At 51.1% G+C, this 27,129-nt stretch overlaps 1 protein-coding gene across 9 annotated transcripts in view; it reads right to left on the bottom strand.

The window, feature by feature from the left end:
• Positions 1 to 27,129, bottom strand: part of DTNB (dystrobrevin beta) — a 367,922-nt gene that overhangs the window by 29,834 nt on the left and 310,959 nt on the right. The gene's annotated exons all lie outside the window — the stretch shown is intronic.

Raw genomic sequence — 27,129 nt, 5'->3', positions numbered from 1 at the left:
GGTGGGATCCAAAGGTCACAGTAATCAATACAGTCCTTCCACTGGCTTCAGCAGCCTTTGTGTCAAGCTAGGGCAGCTGAAGGAGCTGTACACGCTGCTCACCAAGGAATTCCCTCAGATATCCAGTTGGATGCTCTCCCTGTACAGCCTTCAGTTGTGCCACTATCGGGGATGGGTTACTCGGCTACACAGACCATGGGTCTGACCCAGTATGGCATTTCTTATGTTCTTAACGGGAATGACGTGGATCTGACCAATGGCCTCCATGTGACAGGGCCACCATATTCAACTACACAACCTTGGGGCTGGAAGGGACCTCAAGGGTCACAGAACCACAGACAATGAGGGCTGGAAGGGACCTTGGGAGGTCACATCTAGTCCAAACCCCTGCCCCAAGCAGGACCAGCCCCAACTATATCATCCCAGACAAGGCTTTGTCTAGCTGGGTCTTCAACACATCCTAGGATGGAGACTGCACCACCTCTTTGGGAAGCCTGTTCCAGTGCTTCACCACTCTCCTAGTGATAATTTTTCCTAATCTCCAACCTCAACTTCCCTTGCTGCAGCTTGAACCCATTGCTCTTTGTTGTCACCTGCCCCCACTGAGACCAGCCCAGCTCCATCCTCTTTGCAACTCCCCTGCAGGGAGCTAAAGGCTGCTATTCAATCTCCCTCGGTCTTCTCTTCTCCACACTAAATCAGCCCACTTCCCTCAGCCTCTCCTCACACATCATGTGCCCCAACCCCCAAGCTATTTGTGTTGCTCTCCGCTGGACTTTCTCCAACGTGTCCACATCCTTTGTGTACCAGGGCACCCAAAACTGGACACAGGACTCCAGATGTGGCCTCCCCAGTGCTGAACAGAGGATGAATCACTGCCCTCGATCAGCTGGCAACACTCCTACCAATGCAGCCCAGGATGCTGGTTGCCTTCTTGGCACCAAGGGTCGCCTCATCTAATCCCGTGAGTGACTGCAGGATGTGCGGTTCCTGCCAAATGCTTAGCCAGCTTCTTCTTGAAGACCTTAGGGCAGACACTGAGTTACAAAATAGCAACAGCTGACGAGAGAGGGTCATTTTAGCCTCGAGGGCTCTGCGACTTCTAGATATAGCAAATGAAGGCAGAGACTCGGCCTTCACAGCAGTATGTTCTAGAAGATTCCCTTGGTGCATTCACATCCATTTATCTTCCCCTTTTTTGCACTGTCACTTTACAAAGGAGAATTAATTTTTGTGCCGTGACTGACATTTAAGCTCCTGAAATTTGCAGTATCTACATCTAGTGCCGAGCTGGCTAGCTTCGTGTTACACCAGGAACTGCCTGCTGACAAGTGAGAGCACTCACGGGATATATTTTTATTTGCATACAAATGCTGCAGAGAAACAAGAAAAGCTGATTGGCGAAAGGGCCTAGTATCTTTTTCCTGACGGTCACTAAAAAGGACTGGTAGAAGGCAGGGCACCTTAAAGACTAAGTCACTCAGGAGGGGCCTTTGTACACGCCACGTTTTTTGCCTTTTCATGTGCTACAACTGTATGTCACTGAGTGCAGTCTCCTGTGTTTTCAGGCAATGGTTTGTTCAACGGCTCTAGTGTCAGAGATACCTTCCTACAGCTCATTTACTCCAACTCTTTTGTGCCACAGCCAAAAAACCCATTACAAAACCAAAAGCAAAACCACCCTGCAGCATGCCCAGCAGTGGAGATGTGGGCACTGCCAACGCCCTGCACTTCAATGGCACAAAAATCATTTGGTTACTATCTATTCAGGGGATCTTAGGGAGAGGACTAGGCTTCAGGCTACAGAGGAAAGCAAAACCTCCCACAAGCCACACCAATATGATCGGGGGGAAAATGCCTTTCTGAACTCAGTTCTGGATTTGGGCTTGAACTTGGCTGTAACAGTAAGACCCTCCAGCCAGGTACCTGAAAGGCTTCTAGATATTAGTGGAGGCATTAATACATGCCAGTCAAAGCATTGACCTTTAGCTGTGGCCAATATCCAATGTCCAGAGGAAAGTGAACAAAAAATCCAATAGAGCTGTCCTGAGGGGAGGAAAATATCCCTTCCTGGCCCCTAGAGATGATCAGAGAAGCCTTTAGTATCACCAAACACCTCCTGTGCCAAAAGAGAGCTACCTCTCAACCCTAGTGCGGAGACTGCAAATACATGGGCCCACATACCACATACGTATTGATAACTGATTCAACAGCGCACTCATCTCACCATACTACCCCTTCCAGGAACTTGGGGAGATCTAGCTTGAAACCATTCTGGTTCTTTTCCCCACTGCATTGTTTGGGAGACTTAATTTTTCTGATCATTAGAAAACTTCTGATTACCAATCTAAACATGTCCGTAGTTAGTTTGTGACCATCTGATCCTGTGCTGATGTTATTCTTACAGTCCCATAGTTCTTCTCCATCCCTGAGACTCACCCAGCAAACACATTTATAAAATGCAAGCATACCCCCTCTTTATTTGGCAGTCTCCCCTTATGAAAGATGTTCTCCATTTCCTTAACCATCAGAGCAGCCTTTTTTGCACCTTTTCCAGCACCATGACCACAACAACACAGTATTGTGGTACCACATTTCATAGGCAGGTACAGAAAACCCCAGAGAAGACAATTTTGGCATAACCTGTGTCTCAGGGAAGGCTCTTCTTAACCACCACCACAAAGTGACTGGTCTATGGCCAGAAACATGTTAGTTTATATCATTTATACACTACCACATTTAATGCTGGGTGCTCTCATTAGCCGTAAAACATTAAATGGAGCACAGAGACCGCCAAACAGATTTTTGAGAAAATTGGCTGCAGAAGAGGAAGAAATGCATATACCTCCTTTCCCACAGTCCACAGTGAATGTTTCCAGTGAGGACTGGGGCTGTGGTGAACCGCATGACTCTCATGGTAAAGATGAAGCTTGTGTCAGAAAAGGGAAGGCCTTTCCATGCACCTTGGCAGGGAAATCCCATTAGGAAGTTCTCACATAGGAAACCTAAAGTCAAGGAGACTGTTCATGAGAAAAGAAACGTTAAGTAAAGGAAGAGCCAACCCAGGGAATCTGTTCTCCATGTGATATCATGAAGTGTTACTTATGGGTCTGGAAGATAAATTTACCATAAAGGGAAAAGGTTCTTAACCATGGGAAATACCTGGAGGAAGGACCACACATTATCAAGTGGATATAGCATTTACGCAAACAGCATAGCAAATCACTACAGCCTATGTTATCGATGCTAACTTCTTCCACTTTGCTGCATTTACAGTGGGAATGCTCTGAGAAAAGCATAGACTGGAAGGTTTTTTAAGACAGGTCGTATAGCTCACACCCCAAGGTTCCTGGAGAAGTTTTGCACACCTGGACCCCCTTCTCGAACGTGTGCCCCATGCATGTGAGCATGGGGGAATGCAGCGGCGTGGCTGCACCCTCTTTCTGACCACCTCGTCGGAGCAGTGGTGCAGGGGCTGGGCTCAGCCAAGGGCAGTGGCAGGCAAGCTCCTCCTCCCTGCCTGGTCCCCCCTGGGTGTTTCCTGCCATCCTGGGAGAAGGCATGGGGATGGGGAAGCTGTCTGCCATCACCGCTGGTGCAGGCTGAACCCAACCCCCATGTAGCCCGGTTGAAGCTGGGCCTGAGCAGCACTGGAGCTCCCTTCACTTCCAAGACAGTGGGGCGGGGAGGCGGGGAGGAGAGATGCACCTGAGCAGGGGGGGAATGAGTGGAAATTTTCACCTGCTTTGGACTCTTTAAAAAATCCCTGATTGCTGCTGCTGGGGTATGGAAGGGAGGAAGGCTGATACAGTCTCCCACAACATACTTGCAGGCAAGCTGAGGAAGTATGGGTTGGATGAATGGACTGTAAAGTGGACAGAAACCTGGCTGGATCATCAGGCTCAAAGGGTAGTGATCAATGGTTCGATGTCTAGTTGGCAACTGGTCTCTAGTAAGCGCCCAGGGGCAGGTTTTGTTCAGTATCTTCATCACCGATCTGGAAGATGGGATGCGGTGCACCCTCAGCAAGTTTGCAGGTGACCTCAAGATGGGGTGCGTAGCAGACACGTTGGAGGGTAGGGATAGAATTTGGTAAGACCTCATGTAATTGGAGGATTGGGCCAAAAGAAATGTCACCAGGTTCAACAGCACTGAGGAGGGAACAATTCCCTGCACCGGTGCAGGCTGGGGCGACGGGCTGGGCAGCAGTTCTGCAGAAAAGGACCTGGGGGGACAGGGGGCAAGAAGCTGAACAGGAGCCAGCGGTGTGCCCTTGGTGCCAGGAAGGCGACCGGCATCCTGGGCTGCATCGGTAGGGGTGCTGTCAGCAGATCGAGGGCAGCAATTCTTCCCCTCTATTCAGCACTGGGGAGACCACATCTGGAGTCCTGTGTCCAGCTGTGGCCCCCCCACTATAGAAAGGATGTGGACACACTGGAGCGAGTCCAGTGGAGGACAACAAAAATGGTTGTGGGACAGGACTGGTGAGGAGAGGCTGAGGGAAACGGGCTGATTGAGTCTGCAGAAGAGAAGACCGAGGGGGATTGAATAGCAGCCGTCACCTCCCTGCAGGGGGGCCGCAAAGAGGATGGAGCTGGGCTGGTCTCAGTGGGGGCAGACGACAGGACAAGGAGCAATGGGCTCAAGGTGCAGCAAGGGAAGTTGAGGTTGGATATTAGGAAAAACTTTCTCCTGAGGAGCGTAGTAAAACACTAGAGCAGGCTCCCCAGAGAGGTTGGGGAGTTTCCGTCCTTGGAGGTGTTGAAGACCCGGCTAGACAAAGCCTTGTCTGGGACGACATAGTTGGGGCTAGTCCTGCTTTGAGCAGGGGGTTGGACTAGATGTGACCACCTCAGGTTTTTTAGAGGTTTTTAGAGGTAGGGGTAGAGGTAGGGGTTTCTCTCGCCACTGTTCCAGATTGGGAAGCTGTTGCAACATCTTGCTCCTCTGATAGTTGAAAATGTTCTCATTTCCAGACTAAATGTAATTGTGGATAGATTGTTCTCCCTTTGTTCTGATGCTTGTCATATTGAATGTAATAGTTTGAATTTTGTAATAAATACCCATTAGCCAGTTTAGAAAAAAGACAAGGTTCATCTTTTTATCTATGATCATTGTTTGTTTCTGCCTACATGTTGAATGTCTTGATTCTGAATTTTATCTTTAGAGGCCTTGCAGCAAACATGCTGAATGCCCTGGATTTTTAATTTTATCTGTAGAGGCCTTTAACAAAGTTAACCTAAAAGCAACCCTTGGGCAAACATTATGAGAGATCGAAACCTAGGGGCTTTTGAAAAGGGGTTGGCAAAAGAGGTCACAGCCGTGCCATGGAAAATCTCCAAAAAGCAAAAATACAAGCTGACCACCCAGCAGAAATCTGTTGGGTAAAAGATCCGAGCCCAAATTTGGGAGTAGTGACAGGTTTGGGTAGACGGGGCCCAAGATGGCAACTCACCCAATAAAAACTGTATCCTACAGCCCCAATTTGGAGGTAACCTCACTTGCAGAACCCCGGAGGAAGAATCGCAAGCGCAGCTGGATCAGACTGATCACCTGAACCGCCCTCCCCGCAAACAAGACCTCCTGTTCACGCTGAAGCCGCGGCGCGCCCAAGCGGGACCGAAGGAAGGGGACTTGTTCCTATCACTGCTGAGACCAACCCTAACACACCATCACTAAAGAATGAAAGTATACCTACCTGGGGATTCGGTTTCTCCGAATTCTAGGATTGTATGTATACCATAAGAAATAACCTTTACTTGTAATTGTAGTTTTTTTGTAATACTAATTTTTATAGCATTACTTGGGAAGGATTTCTTAAAGCTAAGCAGTGTTATATGTGTACCAAGGAATTTTAAAATAAAATTGTGTTGTATGAATTAAGTGTGAAATCATTGGGAAATTGTGCAATCAACCAAATACTCCCCCAGCCAGGCGCATCAAAGAATCAGTAAATTGTGTGGGATCTTTCTCTATTCCATAACCCACTACAGACAATGCTGACACCGTCCTTCACTTGAAGCAGTCCTTTTCCCTCCTTCAGCTGCATCCCCGGGCATATTCATGGAGTGCAAGCCTCTCCCCTCCCAGCCTTCCTTTTGCCCTCTCAAACCCTGCTCTTCACGACTGGGGGCTGTAAGGGTGCTAACACGGGGCTGCAGAGCCGTGCCGCCAAATCGGGCATGGGCCCTACAGCCTGCCACAGCACAATCCTGGCTGGCAGGAAACACGAATCACGCTCCCAGGAGCTGCCTTACAGATGGTCAGTGGAGTAAGTCTCCCCACGCAGGCTAACGAGGCTGTCCTGGCTGCAGCACCACGCGCCGCTACGCCAAGGAGGAGCTAACGAAGATATCTGCAGGGGATGCAGACAGTCTGACAGGCTCTTCAAGAATTTCTGAACTGAAACTGCCCGCCCACCGGACCCGTCTCCAAAAGCTTGAAACAGCCGAGTGACACGTGGCAAGATCCTGCCCTACAGAGACAGCAGAAATGGTCTCTTAGTACACCAAGTGTTTGAAGTTTTACTTCCTCAGGAGATAAGGGGAACCTAGAAAAAAAGCCACTGCAAAATATAGACACGGGCACAAGTCTGAGACTCTTCTGGGTATCCATTTGGAGCAACGCCACAGCAACCCCGCCCTCGTGAAGAGTCATATATGGTTGTCCTGTCTTTAGGGCTTGAACTGAGCTCATTTCCGAAGAGCCACCAAGCATGCGACCTTAACGCCCGTGTAATGTAGGAGCTCAGTGACAAGGACTGGGTGGAGACTCTGTCCAAGACAGAAGGACAATACTAAAGTCACAGAGAGAGGAAACGTGCAAACCAGCCCTCTCGAAGTTTGGTCGGCCAGGTGTGGAAGCAGCCTGGGACCGTGAAAGGGAGGGCGGCATGCAAATGCTGCTGCTGTGTGAACCCCCGGAGCCGAGCGAAAGAGCCGCATGTCTCACAATGACAGGGACAGCCGTTCTCACGATGACGGTGTGCAGCTGATATTGAAAAATATTTGCACTTGGCTGCCTGTGAGCTTGGTGAACTATTTCCTGTCCTGTGACCTCCTGTGCAGCGCTTCCTCCCGGCCTGCCTGCACGCTCCAGTGGAGCTCGTCGCCCACCTCTGCCATCTCCTCCCGAAAACGCTCCTTTTCTTCGAAGGCTTCTGCGAGTTCGGAAAGGCCCACTGTCACAGCAGTCGCTCCGAGCAGCTAGTTTCGTCATTGTCCTCGGTCCCCCGCCATTGGTGACACTGAGAAACGATGGCTGGGAAATTCTCTGGGGCGAGTGAGAGCAAACCTGGTATCAGACCCAGGCAGCGCTGATAACACTCGGGATGGGAACACAGTAAACACACGGGGTACGGGAACGGTGACCAAACCCAAACGGTCCTTTTTAAGGGTCGCAGACACAGACGATGGGTTGAGGCTGGCACCGCTCCGGCCCTAAGTGCTGCCTTGCCCAGCAGGGTCTTACTTGCATCGGAAGTTAATACTGACTTAGGAAGTTCATGACTGTTGATAAAGGGGAAGTGAAAAGGGAACAAGATCCTGGCACTGCCACTGAGGTGCTGGAAGACTTTGGGCAAGTCATCACATAGCCGCTGTGCCTTAGCCTCCCGAGAGGATTGTGCTTAGGGACCCCGGGGAAGTGCTTGGGAGACGTGAAGTGTGGCACTGTGTTAGGAATAGTCTGGCCCTCCGCACCTGATTGCCAGCTCCCACCTGGGTAGCAGAAGAGGGTGGTTCGAGGTAACGGGCATGGATTTCTGCCCTTGAAATGCATCCACAATGTCGGCCATCTGGAGAAGACGCTGCCTCCGGCTGGGAGGAGATGTGCAAGTCATGACACATGCACAGCGTTCAAACTTTGCAGCCCTCCGCACGGCCACCTGTTTTCTCTGTGCCATTCATTCGGCCTTTGTCTTCTGTTTTAAGTCCCCTCCGCCTTTTTCCCCTTTGAAGTGTGTTAGTTGCCAGGGAAACAATGATGTCGCTGGAATGACTGGAGCGTGGTGACACCCGGGAGCACGGTGTAAAGTCAGTTTTTGGAGTGGGTTGAAATTCAGACCGCCGTTTGGGACATGGAGCACCTGCGGCAGGCGTGGGACCGGCCTCAGCTCAGCACTGCGCTGCCTGCACACCCGTGCCCACCTCGATGCTGCGACTCCCCAGGCCCATCTCCAGGACCCGCTGCTGCCCCCATCTGATCAGCTCGGGCTCGCCAACGGGTTGCGGGCTCCCTCCCTCCGGGCACCGTGACCGTCGGTGGTGCCCGGGCAGCAGCACATGGCGACTACCGTGACAAGCCTGTTTCTCTTGGTATTTTAACTGCCAGCTCCGCTGATGACCGGCCAAACTTCGCTGGTCCAGGGGTCACAGGTGGAGAGACGTTTGCAGCTCCCCGCTGGAAGGTATCCACTCCTCCCAGGCTTCGGCTGCTTGTCGCATGGAGCCAGGAAGGACCTCTTTCCCCTCCTGGTGTCTGGGCTTTTTGCCTTTCTACGGATGTTGGCTGCAGTCAAGGCCAAGGATTTTGACTGGGGGGCGCACACCTTCCTGGTTAGATGGTTTCCCTCCTGTGCTCTGGGTCAGGCCAATCACACATTCGGGATCAGAAATTAATTTTACCCTGCAGCCAGACTGGCATTACCTGGGGAGTTTTCACCCTGTTCTGTAGTTGGGGGCACAGCCTGTTCCTGGGACCTCCTGGGTATATTTGAACAAACTCCCTCCTGCCCATGCAGAGGCAGGACCCTGACGGTGCCCTTGCCCCACTGCTCTGCCCGGGGCAGATCGGGGTGTCCTGGGCACGATGTGAGAGGGCTGGCCCCCAAAGCTTTCAGGGCAGGTGAAATGAACACTTGGCCGGGCTGGTTCAGATGGCCCGATCCCGCCTGGACTAGACCTCCCAAGGGCTGACGTCTCTGCAGCTCTGTGATATACAAGTGAGAGGCCTGGGAGCTTTTTGGGGGGCAGAGACTGGACAGTGCCTCCAATGTGTTTGTCCAGTGCCTAGCACCAGGGCACTTGTGGGCACTTCTGCAGTGCAATCAGGGTGAGAGCCCTGCTCCTCAATCTCTCCCGTGTCACAGCAGTCTTTGACTGCAGCACGCCACACCAGCTGCCCGGCTGGCAGAGGCCAGACCTCCCCAGGCCCCGATCTCCCGCAGCGTGACGTTATCCCTACGACCCTTCCAGCCCCTGGCCGGGCTGGGCCGGGCCAACCCGTGAGATCAGGGCAGGACTTGGGACTCGCACCTGCTGTGCCGCACTGCTCGGCGCCACGTGATCTGGGCACCAGATCAGCACCTTTTCAGTTCAAAACATTCCCAGCTCTAATCCAAACCAACGCCAATTTTTTTCACTGGACTTGCAGAGGAGAGGGGAAGAGGGAAAGCAGAGGAGCGCCCTTGTAGCATCTTGCTCCTGCCACATACGCCATGATCTACCTGGATCTCCTCGAGGGGTAAGATGCTGCTCACGGCTCAGTAAAAGTGGAAGAGTCTGGCCCCTAATTTGCGTCTCGTTGCAAATGTGAATAGAGGCCTGAAGCTGCTATTGTTGCTCAGAACAACAAGCAATCCTGCTGATGTGGAAAACTATAATTCTGAGGCCCAATTAATAGGGGATTTTAAAACAAGAGTCAGAAAACATTGCTGCGGCACTGTGACTTAGGGTGGGGGCAGGGAGAGACGATTCAAGATAAAATCATTAGCGAGGAGAGAAAATACTCCAGAGGCCTTGGCGATTTCATCATTTTTCTGCACCACCAAAATATAAATAAATCAATAAAAGAACAGCTGGATCCGCGCAGTAAAAGGCACAAATGTCCTCAGCCGGCATGGCGCCGTGGGGGTGGTGGGTCGTCCGCTCTTTGGAGAGTCACACTTAAAATGGAGCTGTGGGCCCCACGGGACCGCGGGTGCAGATCGAAGCGGAAGGGAAGGTATTATGCTGTTTGCACAGTCCTACGGCACCGGCGGGGGGGACCCGCTGCCCCTCCCAGATGGAGGTAAAGTGTCAGTCTTGGCAGCCACTTAAGACAGGAAGAAACGGTTCCACATAAATTAAGAATTAAAAAGCAGAAACAAACCAGGAGCCAAACGCTCCCATACGAGCAGCCGGTTGCAGCCATGGGAACTCACCTTTCCCTTGAAGACAAACAAAGAAGGATGCGGGGGGGCACTGGATGCTTTGATATCAGGTCTTTGGCTTACACCTTACGATGATGGGACCTCACTACAGGTCACCGTTAATCACTTGAGATGCATTTATAGTGGCAGCTGTGAAAGGGTTTAAAAATAAGCAGCTTCTTAGAGGCATTTTTATTTGGAAAAGCAAAAGCAAGAGCCCTGAAGACTGAACTGCTCCTTCCCTCACTTGAAATCGAGAGTGCCCAAATTGCGGCAGGCCCCACAACACTCCACATCTGGGCCACGGCCGCCGCCTCTTTTACTTGAGAGGATGCCTGAGCATGGCGAGCTTTGACGGTACATCAAACCCCCGGCAGCTGCCGCTTGCCCCTTGGGATGTAGAAGAAGGCCTCGCTCCTGCAGAAGTGCACACAAGCATTTCAGAAACAGGGCTGAAGTGCGATGCCCCGGCTCCCGGGAGATGCTGCATCTCTCTATACCCACACAAAAAGAGAAAGACAACCCAGCTTGAAGGCAATGATCTTTCTCCCTACGACATTTTGTACTGTGCGCGCACATGTGCATTTTTATATGTAGACACAGCTAATTTTTCAGCAGGCACTTAGTGAGAGGGCAGCCTCGTGAACAACCGTGCTCTCTGAACTGAATGCGCAAGGTGCAGAAATCAAGCTCGCCCAGCATCTCTGGGCCAGTGCCGGTAGTGCTGACGATGTGTTTTGCTGCAGTGGTCGGGAACCTCAGCCGTGGAGCAGGGCCAGCACGCGGGAGGCCCTGCGTGCACGCACACCTGCCCTGAGACTATCAAGCTGCGTGTGAGCAAAGAGACAACAGATGGGCACAGGGAGGAGATCGCAGGGCAACCGTATGAGTCAGGGCGGTGGTTACACTGCAACCGTGCGCGCTGTGCTGTAACGCTCGACCTTGCTTGGCTGCAGAAAGGGAAAGCAGCCGAGCGCAGGAGGCTGAGTGCGAGTCGGTCCTCTGCACACGTGCTGTGCAGCCGGAGGTCCTCAGGCATGCGGGCCCCCGGGAATAGGGGTGGCAGGCGGTGCGTACATTTGCTAGCTGCTTCTGAAGCCAGGGGGAAGGGGTTTTTTTTGCAGGCAACCTGCCTGGTAAGATGCACCCAGTTACCCCTAAAGAGCTGAGTCAACCAGAGCATGGAAGGAAAGGGCTCAGGTTATAAATACAGCAGTTAAAAGGCTGCCCTGCAGTCTCAGGGGCTGATTATGATTAATTAACGTAGTACTGAGATGTGTAGGCTGTAAGGGCTGGGCCCCAGGACCTGCTCAGCTCTGGATAAAGGCAAGTACTCGTCCAGCTGTGTGCACTCGTGAGCTCCTCCGGCGGTAAGGCTTGGTCTGCCGCAGCGTGTATGTGGACCCTGCGGGAGAGCTGGGAGGGGAGCGGTCGTCACCTTGCAGCCGACACCAGCATGGCGCGTATGGGAAGACACGAGCTGACACTTAACACGGGAAAGAGAGGAAAGGGCAGAGCACCGGGAAGACACAGCCTGGCAGCAGTCCCGGAAATTGAGATTATATATGGGGATTCAAATCCTGGAGCACGGTGGATACAGGCATCAGCCCTCCGTTTACACCAGCAGCTGAGGACACCACACATGCATTAACCAAAGGCTGTGCTGCTGCTAGCCGTGGAGGCCTCAGACTCTTTGGGGCCTGGAGTTTGGAAGCTGACTGGACACCACTATCAGCTGCCTAGCGAGCTGGACGCTAAATGGCCCGGGGGTTTAACTCGAAATAACACTTTCCTAACAATCTCGCAGACAAAACGCTGCCGAAGAGCTCGGACGAGGTGCAGGGAGAAGGGGAGCGTCCCAGCCATGCACACATAACGTGGCCTCACACTTCTCTTGTCCCCCTACAACAGCAGGGCAGCAGCCCCATTGCCGTCAAGTTCCTCCAGACTTGGGAAGCGAGGCATTCGGTGATATCTTTATTGGACTAACCGTGTAGTTGGGAGAGAGGTCAGTCAAGTGTTCAAACCCGAAACGCCCTTCCTCAGGTCTGGGAGAGGTCTTGTAACCATTCAGGCAAACAAGAGGTCTAAGGAGGGACTTGTAAGGGGTGAAAGAGACCCTGGCAGATGTTTGTGGAGGCTCCTTCTTTCTAATGTTTTGATATCTGACTTTTTAACCTGCACAATTGTCACGGGTATCATTCTGCAACACACTTGTGCACACACATGCACACACGAGACAGCCACAATCAACCCAGACCGTAGCTGTCATTCTGTGTCTGCAAATCTGTGGATGCAGTAACTTCATGTGCAACTTCATTCATTTAGACATATGAACATCTGGCTGTGCCTGCACATCAGGTACGCAGACGTGATGAGAAAACTGCTCCTGAAAATATTGCAGGCAGAAAAAGGAGGCGGTTATATAAAACCCAGCCTATAATATCTCTTTGTGTTCTGAATCCTATTTTAGGGGGGGAAAGCAAGTCACTCCAGGCTAAATTGCATCTAAGGGAGAGCACGGATCTTCTAGAGGAAGCATTGGAGGAAGTGTAATGGAGGAGTAGAGGGAGCAGATTTTTCATACGCGTTTGGCTTCTTACTCAGATTTCCCGTGCTTCCTTCCATCTGTGTTTAACTCTCCTGAAATGGCTCTTGAGTCTGGCTTGTTCATGTCAAGTATCACGGGGCTGAAGCTGAAGATGTTTCATTAAATTCACTACAAGTAACTGGAGCCCCTCTTCATGCTGCAGTGCCTTTCTTCACAACAAAACAGAAAGCTCTTTTTCTTCCCGGGTGTTTTCAGCATGAAGATGGCTGAATGGGGCACGAAGTGCTACGTTCTCCAGAAGCTGGAGTGCACTTGGATCACCCTCTTGCTGCACAAGACGATCCTGCATTTCCCTGTCTGCCAGCGCCATTCTTCTCGCCCTGCGTTTCCCTGTTTCAACATGCCTGGACCGGCAGGACCACAATGACCGTGACGACAGACACTGCCACCGCCAGACGTCAGGCGTGAACACACTGATGCAGAGCAAGACATTTCTTCTGTTACTTCCTCATGTATGAGGTCATCAATTTAATTTACGGTACCTTGATCTCGAATTTCACTTGCATCCATGGCTGACGATGCTTTTGGATTCCTTTGCTCATTTAGGGTCTGGAACAAAAGCACGCTGGTCTTGCAATCATAGAGCCACGGGGCTGGAAGGGAGCTCCAGAAGTCACATCTCGTCCAGCCCCCTGCCCGAGGCGGGATCATCCCTATCCCAACCCGTACGAATGTATAATCTAACCTCAGGGTAAAACTACAGTCAACCCTGATGCAACGTAAGGCATAACACCCAAACCCGTCTCAGGTAAAGCGAAAAGACCACAGCAGCCAACATCCTACTTCTGTAAAAATTTGTTAAATGTATATACTGCTGCCTGATCCCCCCTCTGCCCGTGCCTACTTACCCCTCACCCGCCCCTCCCGCGCTGCGCCTGCACCCCGGGCACCTGGCAGCTTATCGAGAGCTTTTTGAAAGTCCCAAAATATTATGTCAACCGGATCCCCCTTGTCACGTGCTTGCTAACACCCTCAAAGAACCGCAGCAGATCGGAGAAGCAGGGTTTCCCTTTGCAAACACTGTGCTGATGCTCCCCAGCAGATCACACTTGTCCAAGTGTCTCCTGGTTTTATCCTTTATTACACCAACTTGGCAGGAGGGGAGACCCAGTGGTTGTACTAGCCCAGGACCCCTCGGCAGCCCTTTCTGAAGAGGGGTGCTATGCTGGCAGCCCACCAGTCCTCTGGCACTGAAGCCCGTTGTAATGACCAGTTATCTACTATTGCCAGCAGTTCTCCATTTCCCCCTTGCGATCCTCCATGCGGCTGCCATCCGGCCTGGTGCCTTATCAGGATGTTAGAAAACAGTCCAACGTTCAGTTAAAAATAGCCACTGATGGAGAATTCACCCACAGTCCTCATGAGTTCTCCTGGGGATTAATTTTGGTGTCAAGGCATTGACAGTTTAACCAGGATGTTGAAAAACTGGTAAGGGGGCAAGAAAGCTGCACAAAAATGACTCAAGGGCTGAAGAAAATGCTTTGCAGTGAGAGACTTAAAGAGCTCAACATGCTTAGCTTATCACAAAGAGGATTGAGAGGTTACTTGATTACACTGGAAAAGAAACTTCATAAGGAGAACATACTGGGCCTTGAAAGATTCCTTAATATAGTTGAGAAAGACCTAACGAGACCTGGTTGCTGTAAGTCACGGCCAGATGAGACCAAAGGAGAAAGCAGGTGCACATTTTTACCAGGGAGGCGATCGGCCACGGGAACAAGTCATTGAAGGGAAGTTCATGCCTTCGGGTCAAGACCGGCTGCGTCGCTGGAAGGTGTGCCTTAGCCAGGCACCAATTCTTGGTCTCAGTGCGGGGATATCTGAAGGGCACCAGCCTGTGATCGACAGGGTATCAGGCTAGATGGGACCTGGGCTTCCCTGACAGCATCTTCTGATGGGTTTCTAGTTCAAATCATCTTCTTGACAAGGTACAAAAACAAATCTCATGTTCACCTGCAACTTCTGTTTTCCAGGTCTGTAAAATCTTCCTTTCCATTCTCAAACCCTGCCAGCCTGCAGCTCTGCCCATGCACATCCTTGCTCTTGGCCTGTACCGCACACGGGCCTCCCTTCCTTGCCTTCCCAAGAGGAACAGCAGTGGCAGGAAAACAATGGGAACAAAAAGGAGCAAAAGATAATGGACTAACAGTCCTTTCCCCTCCCTTACTGTAATCTCAGCCGTTCCCTGCCAGCTTCCGCCCCACTAACAGTAAGGTTTTTTGTAGCTTAAACAGGGTCATTGTTGTGGCGGTGACGGGGAACGCAGCGGACAGATTATACTTGGACGTACTGAGGTTTTTGTCAGAGTCCCACATGCCGTTCTTATAATAAGAACGTGGGCTGGATAGGATGACCATTGGGTGGATGTATATTGGTTGAATAACTACAAGCAAAAAGTAACCCCTAACAGATCGATGCCAGGCTGGCAGTCAGCCTCAAGCAGGGCTCTGTTCTGGGTCCACTGTGGTTTACCATTTTTGTGAAGGATGTGGATGTGGGAGGACAGCGATCACATCTGCAGGCAGCACCAAACCGGGAGGGGATGCAGACGCTTGGGAGGAGACGATTACAGCCCAAAGGGATAAACTGGAAAATGGGGCTACATGCAGCAAAATGAACTTCAGCAAAGGCACAGTTAAGGTACAAGAGAGTCCAGGCGATAGCTCTACCAGCCGGGATCTGGGGGTAACAGTGGCACGACAGGAGTCAGCAACGTGATGCTGTCCAAAAAGAGAAGCCAACGCTGTGGTTTTGGGCTGCGTTAGCAGCTGCGCCACATGCAAGGCACAGGCGGCGGCATACCACCTCGACCCGACACAGAGCGACTCCGGCGGGAGCGTGGGCCAGTGCTGTGCACCACGCGCTGAGAAGGATGCAGCGGCACTGAAGAGGATCCAGAGGCAGGTGACGAAGACGTTAAAGGGGCTGCGATGCTGTACGTAGACAGGGTGATTACTAGGTACTTCTAATCTGGAAAAAAAGGGGAGTTTGGATGGGGAGGGGAGGGCACAAGACCAATTTTCTGCTGTGCAAAAGGCTGCCATGAAGAAGAAGAAGAAATGCTGTTCTCCCTTCCAAGGCAATGTAAGACAACGGGCCACCATTGCAGCAAAACAGACTTAGATCAAATAGCAGGAAAACCGTGATGACTCCACATATAGGGAACAATATGAACTAAAGGTAGGGACCTACTCAAATTGCGACTTCATGGATTTTGCGGAAATTGCAAAATCGGGCAATGTCTGAGGAATCTGCAAAAAGCCCCAACAAACTTACTGAAAATAAAATACTGGCCACCCAGAAGGAGCCAGCGGTCCTCGCAGCTGCTGTGGCCCAGCTGTGCAGCCTGCTGGGGGGTGAGGGGCTGCCTGCATGAAGGGAAGCCCAAGATAGGTGCCATGAGGGGCAGGGGCACATGACTGACAGCTCTGACAACCAATCAGCAGTGAGGGGAGGAGCCACCCCGGCCAATCAGAGGCTTGGATGGGCCCAGCCCGCAAAAACGGTAGCTGGCGTTGGGATCTCTCCACAAAATGATCCGCCTGCCTCCTCGAGTTGGGTATATCCCTAACTACAGGGTAATGGAGCAAGTGGCCCGGGGAAAGGGTGGTATCTCCACCATCGAAGGTGTCTGTCGGTGATGGGTCTCACACGGCGTATCCTGCATGTGTCTTGGACTTGGGACCAGTCTTCGAATCCCAAAAGGGTTGTGACATGAAGGATGGTGATAGACTACTCTCTGTGTGCGCAGGGCACCGGACAAGAAGTACTGGGCTGAAACTGCGACAAGGAAGATACCGGTTGGAGACCAGAAAGATGTGTCTAACACAGGGATTAGTAAGCACTAGAGCACGAACCCAGAGCGGATGCAGAATCTCCACCCTGGGAAGCTTTTAAGAGCGGGTTAGACAAATATTTGTCCAACACAGTTTGGACAGGGCTTGAGCAGGGGGGAGAAGCGACAAGGTCCCAAGTCCCCTTCCTGCTGTCTAGAGACACAAAAGGCAGGGGAAAGGAAGCTGAGTCAGTGAAGACTGGTTTGCTTGTTCAGGAGAAATGAGAAAAAGAAGAGTTCTGCACTTCCTCATTCACTCCAGTACACATGGTTTTAAACTGTTGGAAGGGAAGCACAACTTGGAGCCCGTCAAGGGAGCTGGATGCGATACCTCGTCCTCCAAGTGCTCCAGAGAGAAACCCGAGAGATCCTGGGAACGCAGCAGCTGGGCCAGCAAATGCAGCAGCAGGTCACACACATGCAAATTTATTTTACTGGGAGCTCATGCTGGCCAGGGCAGTGCAGTAATCCCTGTAGTATTTTAAAAGGGCCATGGGAACTGCACTTTTTAGCTCTACAGCTTCCTACACATGGCAGATGGGACTCTGGATTTGTCTCATCTGGGAAAGAGCACTTAATGAGGCAGCCCTGTCCACGCGCACACGCTCTGCATGGTACCGTGGGGCAGGGCAGTGCCAGCGCCGCGGGCCAGCAACGGGACTGGTGTGGGCTGGGAAGAACAGCTCTCGGGCCCGGTGGTGCGATTACGACAGGCTGAAAGCTGCTGCTTTCTTGGTTACTTCACAATATCAGTTTAGCTCTGTGATGTCACCTGTGGTTTTCCTCCTTCATTTTACAACAAAAAGGTTAATTCCTTGTGTTTGCCAGAAATGTGGGGGGAAAAAATCTTTCTTCTGCTCCAACAAGGGAATCTGCCCGGCCTGTGTTTTAACTTGCGAAGAATTCATCTGGGCTGAGCTGAGCACGCAGCCAAAGGCCGGCTCACAAACATCCTTTGAAGCAAACGTTTAAAACTGAAACTAAGGTCAGCGGACTGGGAATATTCGGGGACCCTAACAAATCAGTCCTGTTAACCTTATTCTTGTATGAAAATTAGGTTTTATTGTCTTCTGTGGCACATTAGCCATGGCTATCTCTTCAAACAGGCCTTGCACTTCCTGTCTACTTTTTATGCATTACAGTAAAATCTACAGGAACAATCACGTAAAGGAACACATAAAAAGCTTATTACTTCAGTAGGCTAATAACCTTTGTGAAGCGTTAATAAAATCCCCCACTAAAATCTAAAGCAGGGCTGTTATCATGGCAACCGAATGAAAGAGGCACTTTATCCATACATTTCTGTCTCCCAAGCACATGGAAGGCAGCCAGGTAGCAGATGGCTTGTGTGGACAATTACCTTCATTCTGTGGCAGCATGTTTAAATAAAACACGCTCCGTCCTCTTCATTACCGATTTGCAGAATCACTGCTCACATATTGCTGGGGAAAATAGCGTGAGAAAGGTACAGCGCGGTGTGGAAAGTGCTCCTGGGATCCTGACAGTGACGTACGGTACGGTACGGTCCGCGCATGTGTGCGTGCATGCGTACACACACACACATATATAAAAACATGTTAAAAAAATAAAAAGGCAAAACAAAACCCTGTAACCAGCAATGAACTATTTTGGGCCTTTGCTGGCACTGGCTTCTTTAGAAAAGCACAGCTGTCTAATCAAATGTCGGAGCGAAAAGAGCAGGCAAGTCGACGGGAATGTCAGACAGCACCCTGCCTGCCGCGCTGGAACGTTCGTAGTGAATTGTCCAGAATCACGTAATTAAATGAGATACACAAAAATACATTTAAATAATGCCTGGGTTGTGACAGGAAATGGGGAAACGAGGGCTGCTGCTAAGACCTTCACAAGTGGTGCGGAGGAACGACCCGCCGGGGGAGGGAGGCAGGCGGATGACGTGTGCGTGACGAGCTGAGCTGCAGACCTGCTTTGCAAATTCAAGTGTGAAAGGAGAGCAGCTAATTTGCTTTTAAAAGATTTGGCTCTTGTGTGCCTTATCCCCCGCCCTGGGCCAGCCCACCATCTTACAGGCCAGAGCACAGCTGGAAGGAAGAAGAGCGGCCTCCTACGAAGAGAGGTGGGGTTTCAACGCAACCCTGATGCAAACTTCGTGCTGACCAACTGCCCTGACAGCTCACGAACCAACTCTGATCTTCGCAACCCAACTGAAACTCTCTTGGAAAGAGCCTCAGACAGATCATTGCACACAGCTAGTTTCCAGGACCTGCAGGTTCACGAGGGTTCAATGTCTGGATGGGTATTCAGCAACGGAGACATCTGAGTCCCCTTCTCCGGACCCACCTACTGCTGTGCACAGCTGGGGGTCCAGTCTCTACTTTGAGTGTCTCCACAGCTCCCCTGGGCACCTCATCCTATTGCTCAGCTGCTCTTATCGTTCATTTTTTCAAGTTTAGATATATACTTTAAAAAAAAAAATACTAGTCTCATCAATACCAGAGATAATCAAAGGCATTTTTTAGATTAAAACAACAGCATTGAAATGCAATTCATATTCCAAGGCTGGTAAGTCATTAAAGAGGAAGCTGGCCTCTGTTTTGGGAGGAGGCGAGGATAGCAATTAGCGCTTGTTACCATTAGTTGGTAGCAGACACACAATAACTCTTGCATTTCCTTGCCTTTTTTCACATGGGGAAGAATGAGAAATGTAACAGAACTGGGCGCCCACTTTTCAGAGTCGGGTGGCGGCCCTCGGACGAGAGACACGTAACGGGAGGGGCAGGAAAGGAGACGAACCAGAGCTGGCTTTCCCGGGGTGGTCCTTGCTAGCCCCATGGCGCGAGGGCTCACGGAAAACCGGGCAGCGCGTGGCACCTGCGCGTGAGACCAGGAAGCACCGGGGACACCTGTTTTCACGGCAGCCTCGGTGCGGCCGAAGCGCTGCACGCTCGCGGTGGACTTTCTCCAGACACTTCTGCTTGCGGCGGGGTCAGCAGCGCAGCTGCAGATGGGTCCGTTCCTCTGGCGGACACCATTGCTGTGCAGACCCCTTCACTTGTGAAGCTGTGTTTGTTTGCATTCCTTTCTCCTCCATCCCGGCTGCCGGATGTAGAGCAGGGATCAGGAAACACTAAAATCTCAGTTACCACATACAGGGCCTTTTTTCCCTTGGCTTCTTTTGAAAGCCTGACATTCTTGCTTTCATCCCCCATTTCCACAGTTATGGGGCATGTGCTGTCTCCCTTCCAGCAGGGCCTCATCGGGGGATTCGGTAACTGCACTCAATATATAACAGATTGTTCTTTTCACCCATCTCTAGTACTTCCTCATAAATTCCGCTGGGTTTGCTCCCTCACTTGCTGAGGTTCCCAGGCCTCTTACAGTTTCAATTCCCATATGGTTCCCCAGCTGACTTGTATTACACAGGACTGAAAGCCACTGTTATCTGTCAAAATTATCTTCGTTTTGTTTTCAGGCTTCTCAGTTGACACTTTCATCCTTTTAACTTGTTAACAATCCAACGCTGTTGAAAAGTTTTCCACCTTTTTTCCTGAAGTGAGCGATGCCTTTCTGTCGCCCATTGTGCTACGGAGGAGATGCGGAGAAGGACCCTCCTGCCTTTGTCGTCAGGCCCCAGCCCTGGGCGAGGGTCTGAGAAGGGGCATGTTGTGAGGCCTGCCTCTGGGAGGAGTGTAAAGAGATAGCTGCATCAGTCGACCCATGCCCACTCTGGCCGCTAAGAAAAATATGGTTAGTCCTTGCCAAAAAGGAAAAATAGATTCCTGGGGTATACATTAAGTCATCTGATTAATGCCTGGCAGCTTGAATTTCTCAAGCATTTAACACAAATAAAAGGCTGAAAAGGTCCTAGCTTAGAAGACAGCAGAAAGGGAGAGCTGTGCTTGGGGAATTACGCAGGTTATTTGCAATTCCACTTGACTTGAAGCACAATCACTAAAATGGGGAGGACACACAGATTCCTGTAACTTACACCTGGGAAAGGAGCCATCCAGGCTGGGAAGTCTCCAAGAGCTCCAACTGGTTTTTCATAGATTTCATAGACATTAGGGCTGGAAGGGACCTCGGGAGATCATCGAGTCCAGCCCCCTGCCCAAAGGTGCTACTCCTTCGCAGCACAGGCTGCCACCAACACATCTGTACATTGCACCGCCGAGGGTGGCTCACCGGTTCTGTCTCAGCATCCAAAAAACTTCCATGGGCTTGGCACGGGCTCCCCAAGACACTGTCCCTCCCTAACAGCCCAGAAACACCCACAGCAGCTTCATCCTACATCCACTGCCCACGGCGGAGACAGGCTTCTCACAAGAGCTGGACTACGTTACGGAGACACTTTCAGAAGGGGCAAAATCACGGCAGTTCTGGGATCCAGGGTTGGAACGGGCTTGCGGGGCCATGCGGTCAAACCTCCTGCACACGAGCAGGATTCGCCACCATCCAGAGAGAGGTCTCTGCAGCCTCCCCCTGAAAGCCGACAAGGGAGGAGATCCATGACTCCTCTAGCCAGCTGGCCATCCCCACACTTAGGAGGCTTCCTGAGATGACTGTGGACCTCGCAAATGTAGAGGACTAGTTATAAACCAGATCCCTTTCACTTACCTCTCCACTCTTGCTCACAAAGATCCAATCTTTTACCCTCACACCTGCTAAACTGTTTTGTTTGGAGATGGCAAAAAGAGAAATATTGTTATTGCTGTTTCTTGGGACGGGTGCAGGTGCCATACTGCCAGAGACCACAAAGGTAGCTGGTGACCGGGAAGCAGGGACGGATCCCGAGCGGGTGCGGGAGTATCGCTGCACCCCTTTCAGTTCTTCCCCCACAGCCTCTGGGACCGGCCTCGGGTAGGCTGGGCGCTCTCCAGCTGAAGGATGGAGACGCCCAAGGCTTGAGCTGCACGCTGACTGCCACGCGGGAGGAGAAAGCACGTGATCTGGGAACAGCAACTTCAACCCTGCTGGAAAAGCAAAGGTTTCTTAGACCACCAGACTCGGAAACTGTTGCCACAGATGCCACGGAGGGAAAGAGGGATTATAATGGTGATTCTTGATTAAGATGAGAGAGAGAACCAGGGATGTTCAAACCAAATAGACATGGACATGTGATGCTCAGCAAATCAGCCATCAAGGAATGCGGCTGTAGAAAAATGGGGATGTACCTGGTAGGCACCCGTGTAGTAGAGAAGTAGTTATAAGCAGAGGTTATCAGCCATCCTATGAAGGCAACGAATCCTCACCTCTGACTCTGTCCTAAGAAGACGCTGGCCAGGCTGACGTCAAGAGCAGGCTAGGTGTTCGCACACATTTTGAAGGACAGAATAATTAAAGACCTGGAGGTAATTGTTAACACAGAAAAGGACAGGAATCCGGCACAGGAGGAGCTAGGTGACCGCCCTGAGGACTGGAGTAATGGAAACCAGACGAACCTGGATGGCACAAGACGATGCAAGGTCAATATACAAACTTCTTCTATAAGCTGAGGCCGGGTCAGTTGGAAAAGATACTAGAGGAAAAAGACTTGGTTGTCGCCACAGGCTGACTGCGAACAACCGGTGTGACGTAGCCAGGGAAGAGACAAGAGCTACCCATGGAAGAAAGCTAGGGCCCCAGGGAAGGCCCAGGGATGACTCTGGAGGTCCTTCCAGTGAGAGAAAGCAGAAAACACTTTGAGATGAGGCATGGGGTCCGCAGGGGCAGTAAAGCTGAAGGTCTGGTTTTGTGGAAAGCCAGACCCTCTTGCAGTGGAGTAGGGGGGCTGTATGGACGGGAAGACCCACATCTCAAACGTAGAGACTAGGAGCCAGGAGGACTTTAAAGCAGCGCTGCAAAGGGAAGTCACAGGCCGTGCCAGCTCAGCATCATTTGTGCTGCAAGGAAACTGAGCCAATATAGCGAAGAATGTGGGGAAAAATGTTCCAATTGCTTCCATACAGCACTGGGGATCTGAGGAGGAAGCCGGAGGAATTGGAAATTCTAATTAACGAGGAGAAATTAGATGTAACTGGCACAGCTGAAACCTGGTGGGATGGTCTGCACGACCAACATGTTAACATCCCTGCTTTTAAGGGGACTTTTAGTAAAATCCCTGTTTTTAAAGGGCCTCTAGTACCTAGTGACTTCCCCAAGAAAGCAGGAGCAGGGGTCAGAGGAGAGTTGGTGTGGAAGGGACCTCAGGTCACCTGCCCCTGCTCAAGCCAAGCTCATCCCTCACTAAAAATCCCATCCAGGTGTCTGTCTCTAGGTGCCTGTGCCGATGCCAAACCACCCTCATAGCTGAGACGTTCCCTCCAGCTCCATTTCCTCTGCTGCCGTCTGAGGCCATTGCTCCTGGTCCTGTCCTCTGTGGCCACAGAGAAAAGCCCATTTCCGTCCGCTTTATAATCACCTTCAGGTATTTGCTGACTGTGATCAAGTCCCCACCCTTAACCTTCTCTTCTCCAGACTAAATAACCCTCCCTCTTTCAGTCTTTCCTCCTATCTAAGTCATGCTTGCCAGGCCTCTACTCATTTGTGTTGCTCCATCCTGGACTCTGTCTATACTGTGCACACCAGTCCTGAAGAGCGGGGCCCAGAGGTGGACGCAGGACTCCAGGTGAGGCCTCAGCAGTGCTGAAGAGAGCAGAAGGATCATGTCCCTGGTTTGCAGGAGACACTCCTGTTCACACCACCCAGGATGCTGTTGGCATTTTTTTTTGCAGCAAGGGCAAAATCTTACAGTGTTTTCACCTAGTCAGTATTTCCTTAGCTTATTAATGAGCATGTTGTGGGAGACAGTGTCAAAAGCCTTGCTCAAGTCGGGGTACAATCACAGCTGCTGCTCTCCCCCCAGCCACAGTCATCACCTTACACACTGAGGTTCAGTCCGCTCATGGATAAGCTGAAGAGATTCAGTTCCTCACATTTCTTACTGTAAGGCATTTTTCTTGCTTTTCAAATAATTTTTGTGGCTCTTTTTTTTTTTAACCCCATCCAGTTTTTTTCAGTATCCTTTTTACCAGAACTACATGCAGTTACCCAATATCAGTTCTGTCAGTACAATACACATCTCCGCGCTCTCAGTCAATATACATTTGATTACATGTCCAACAGTCATGCTTGCTCATACAGACACAGTGGACACATCTACACATGCACATTTACTGAGCAGTAATCAAAATTACTGCACAATATGGGCATGTGCCTACACATGTAAGTCTGTACTGTGCAGTAAATATGGAGACTTACGCTGACTTGAGCACAAATTTATGCCTGGTTAGTTACTGTGCAGTAACACTGTGTGTGTGCACTGACTTGGGACTAGACTTTAGACCCAAGTCAGTTCACACATAGCATTAATGTGCTTTAATGCCTGCACGTGTAGACGGCAGCCTATCCCCACTCACTGAGCAGTAAATTTAAGCTGGCATAAATGCACACATAAATACGCCCAGTGTCACATAAGAAAGTCATGTTGCATTGCTTGTCTGCTGCAACCCCAAAATCCTTTTCAGAGTTCCTGCTTTTCAAGATACAATTCCCCTTGCTGTAAGTACAGCCTGCCTTTTAGTCCTAGACGCACGCACTTCCATTGGCAGTATTAAAAAGTACACCATCTGAATGGTGCCGATGCTGGTGGCAAATCCCTCAGTATGGGAAGGACAGGGAAGGACAGTCTTCCAGTTAATAGGGAAGTCATTGGTGAGTCTGGAGATGATGGAGGGTGCATCTACATATGCACTTGAATGTGCATTAGCCTATAAGCTGCTCTAAGGTGCTGAAATTCCAGTGCATTGGAGCAGATTTGATTAATCAAGTGTGCTGGACGCGGCAATTACTGTACTTCAGCAGCCTCCTGCGTCTCGTGTATTGGCATCCCCACACTGAACAATGGCGATGGGGGTGCTTGAACTGAAGCTCATTGAACGAGCTTTTGTTCAAACACCCCCCACTGCCATTTTTAAGCACAGGGACGTTGATACACAAGACATGGCGGTGCTTTAATTAGAGTGGCTCTTGGAGCTGCTCTAGTTAAAGCTCCTCCCCACCCCCAGAGCACATGTAAAAGTGCCCGGAGGTACTAGATTTAATGCGCCGTAACTAAAGCACATTAATGCATTTGTAGATGCACCCTGAAGAGGCTGATCTGAGATCCACATTTTCTACTGCATACGTGGCAGATAGCTCTGGGAGGAAGGAGTGGATCCTGGTGATGCTAGGTCATAGATTTCATAGATTTCATAGACATTAGGGCTCATAAGGACCTCGGGAGATCATCGAGTCCAGCCCCCTGCCCAAAGGGCAGGAAGTCAGCTGGGGTCATAGGATCCCAGCAAGATAAGCATCCAATTTGCTCTTCAAGGTGTTCAATGTAGGTGCTTGAACCACCTCCGCTGGCAGACTGTTCCAGACCTTGGGGGCTCGGACAGGAAAGAAATTCTTCCTTATGTCCAGCCTGAAACGGTCTTGCAGGAGTTTGTGACCGTTCGACCTCGTCATCCCTTGGGGCGCTGTGGTGAACAGACGTTCCCCCAGATCCTGGGGGTCACCCCTGAGAAACTTATAGGTGGCCATCAGATCACCCCTGAGCCTGCGCTTTTCCAGGCTAAAGAGTTCCCATGGCTCTCAGCCTGTCATCGTAAGGTCTGTATCATGCGCGTGGCTCTCCTCTGGACTCTCTCAAGGTTCTCCACATCCTTTTTGAATTGTGGAGCCCAAAACTGGATGCAGGACTCCAGCTGCGGCCTCACCAAGGCTGAGTACAAGGGGAGAATGACGTCCCGGGATTTGCTCGAGAAGCATCTATGGATGCACGCCAGCATTTTGGTCGCTTTACTAGCCGCAGCATCGCATTGCAGGCTCATGTTCATCTTGTGGTCAATGATGACCCCCAAGTCTTTTTCTTCTGTAGTGCTAACCAACGTAGCACTGCCGAGCCTATAAGGGTGCTGCAGGTTTTTCCTCCCAAGGTGGAGAGCCTTGCATTTTTCGGTGTTAAACACCATGAGGTTCTCGTCTGCCCATTTGCTGAGCTTGTCCAGGTCAGCCTGGATCACCCGCCTATCTTCTGGCGTGGATGCTTTGCCCCAAAGTTTGGTGTCATCAGCGAACTTGGCCAGTCCACTCCTGACTCCAGTGTCCACATCGTTAATGAAGATGTTGAACAGGATGGGTCCCAGGACAGAGCCTTGAGGGACCCCACTGGTCACAGGGCACCACAATGAGTGACTGCCATCAATCACAACCCTCTGGGTCCGACCACGGAGCCAATTTCCCAGCCAGTGGATCGTGGTGGAGCCAAGGCCACAACTGGGCAGTTTGGCCAAGAGGTGATCATGGAATATGAGATCAAAAGCTTTTTTGAAGTCAAGATATATGACATCAATCTCTTCTCCCTTGTCCAGGTGATAGGTCACCTGGTCATAGAAGGAAATGAGATTGGTCAAACAAGACCTACCTGCAACAAACCCATGCTGGCTGTCCCTTAGAATGTTAGCCTGGGCCAGTCCCTCAAGGATGGCCTCCTTAATAAACTTTTCTAAGATCTTCCCCAGGATAGAAGTCAGACTAATGGGCCTGTAGTTAGCCGGATCCACTCTCCTCCCTTTCTTGAAGATCGGCACCACATTGGCCTTCTTCCAGTCTCCGGGCACTACACCAGAGCACCAGAAGCTCTCGAAGACCCGTGCCAGGGGCTGGGCTATGACGCTCGCCAGCTCCTTGAGTACCCTGGGGTGCAGGTTGTCAGGGCCGGCTGACTTGAAGGTATCCAGCTTCTCAAGGTGTTCCTTCACGAGGTCAGCATTGATGGAGGGTAGGGGATCCCCATCACCCAGATCTCCCTGTCCCATAGCAGGCATGGGCGTCCCGTGGGACTGATGAAAGACTGACGCAAAGTACCTATTTAATAGGTTGGCTTTTTCCTGGGCGTCAGTTGTCAGTTGCCCCATCTGGTTTAGCAGGGGTCCAACATTGCCCTTGCTTTTCCTCCGGCTCCCCACATATCTGAAAAAGGACTTTTTGTTGTCCTTGATCCCTGAAGCTAGTTGGAGTTCAGTTGCAGCCTTGGCTTTCCTGGTTTGCTCCCTGCAGGACCGGACCAGTGCAGAATAATTCTCCTTGGAGGTGAATCCCGTCCTCCATCCTTTGTAGGCTTTCCCTTTTAGCCGCAGGAGGTCCGCTAGGTCCCTGGAGAGCCAGGGGGGCTGCTGTGCCTTCTTGCTGCCTTTCCTCCGTGTTGGAATAGATTTAGCTTGTGCATTGAGGATCGCTTCCTTGAGGAGCAACCACTCTTCTTGAACTCCCATCTCCCTGGGGTCACGGTCCCTGAGGGCCTGACCGACTAGCCTCTTGAGCTTGTCAAAGTCGGCTTTTCTGAAGTCAAGGACTTCTGTGTTGCTGACTGACTTGCCAGCTTTACGGCGGATGGTGAAGGTGATCAGCTCGTGGTCGCTGTCACCCAGCTTCCCATCGATCACTAGGTCGCCGAGTAGGTCGTCCCCCGTAGCCAGTACCAGGTCGAGCAGCGCTTTCCTCTCGTTGGCCCATAGACTTCTTGAGTCAGGTAGAGGTCATCCACGCACGAGA

Source organism: Crocodylus siamensis, chromosome 1, assembly GCF_052110815.1.
Source record: "Crocodylus siamensis isolate JL-2025a chromosome 1, ASM5211081v1, whole genome shotgun sequence".
Lineage (NCBI taxonomy): Eukaryota > Metazoa > Chordata > Crocodylia > Crocodylidae > Crocodylus > Crocodylus siamensis.
This window is presented reverse-complemented; position numbering and strand designations above follow the sequence as displayed.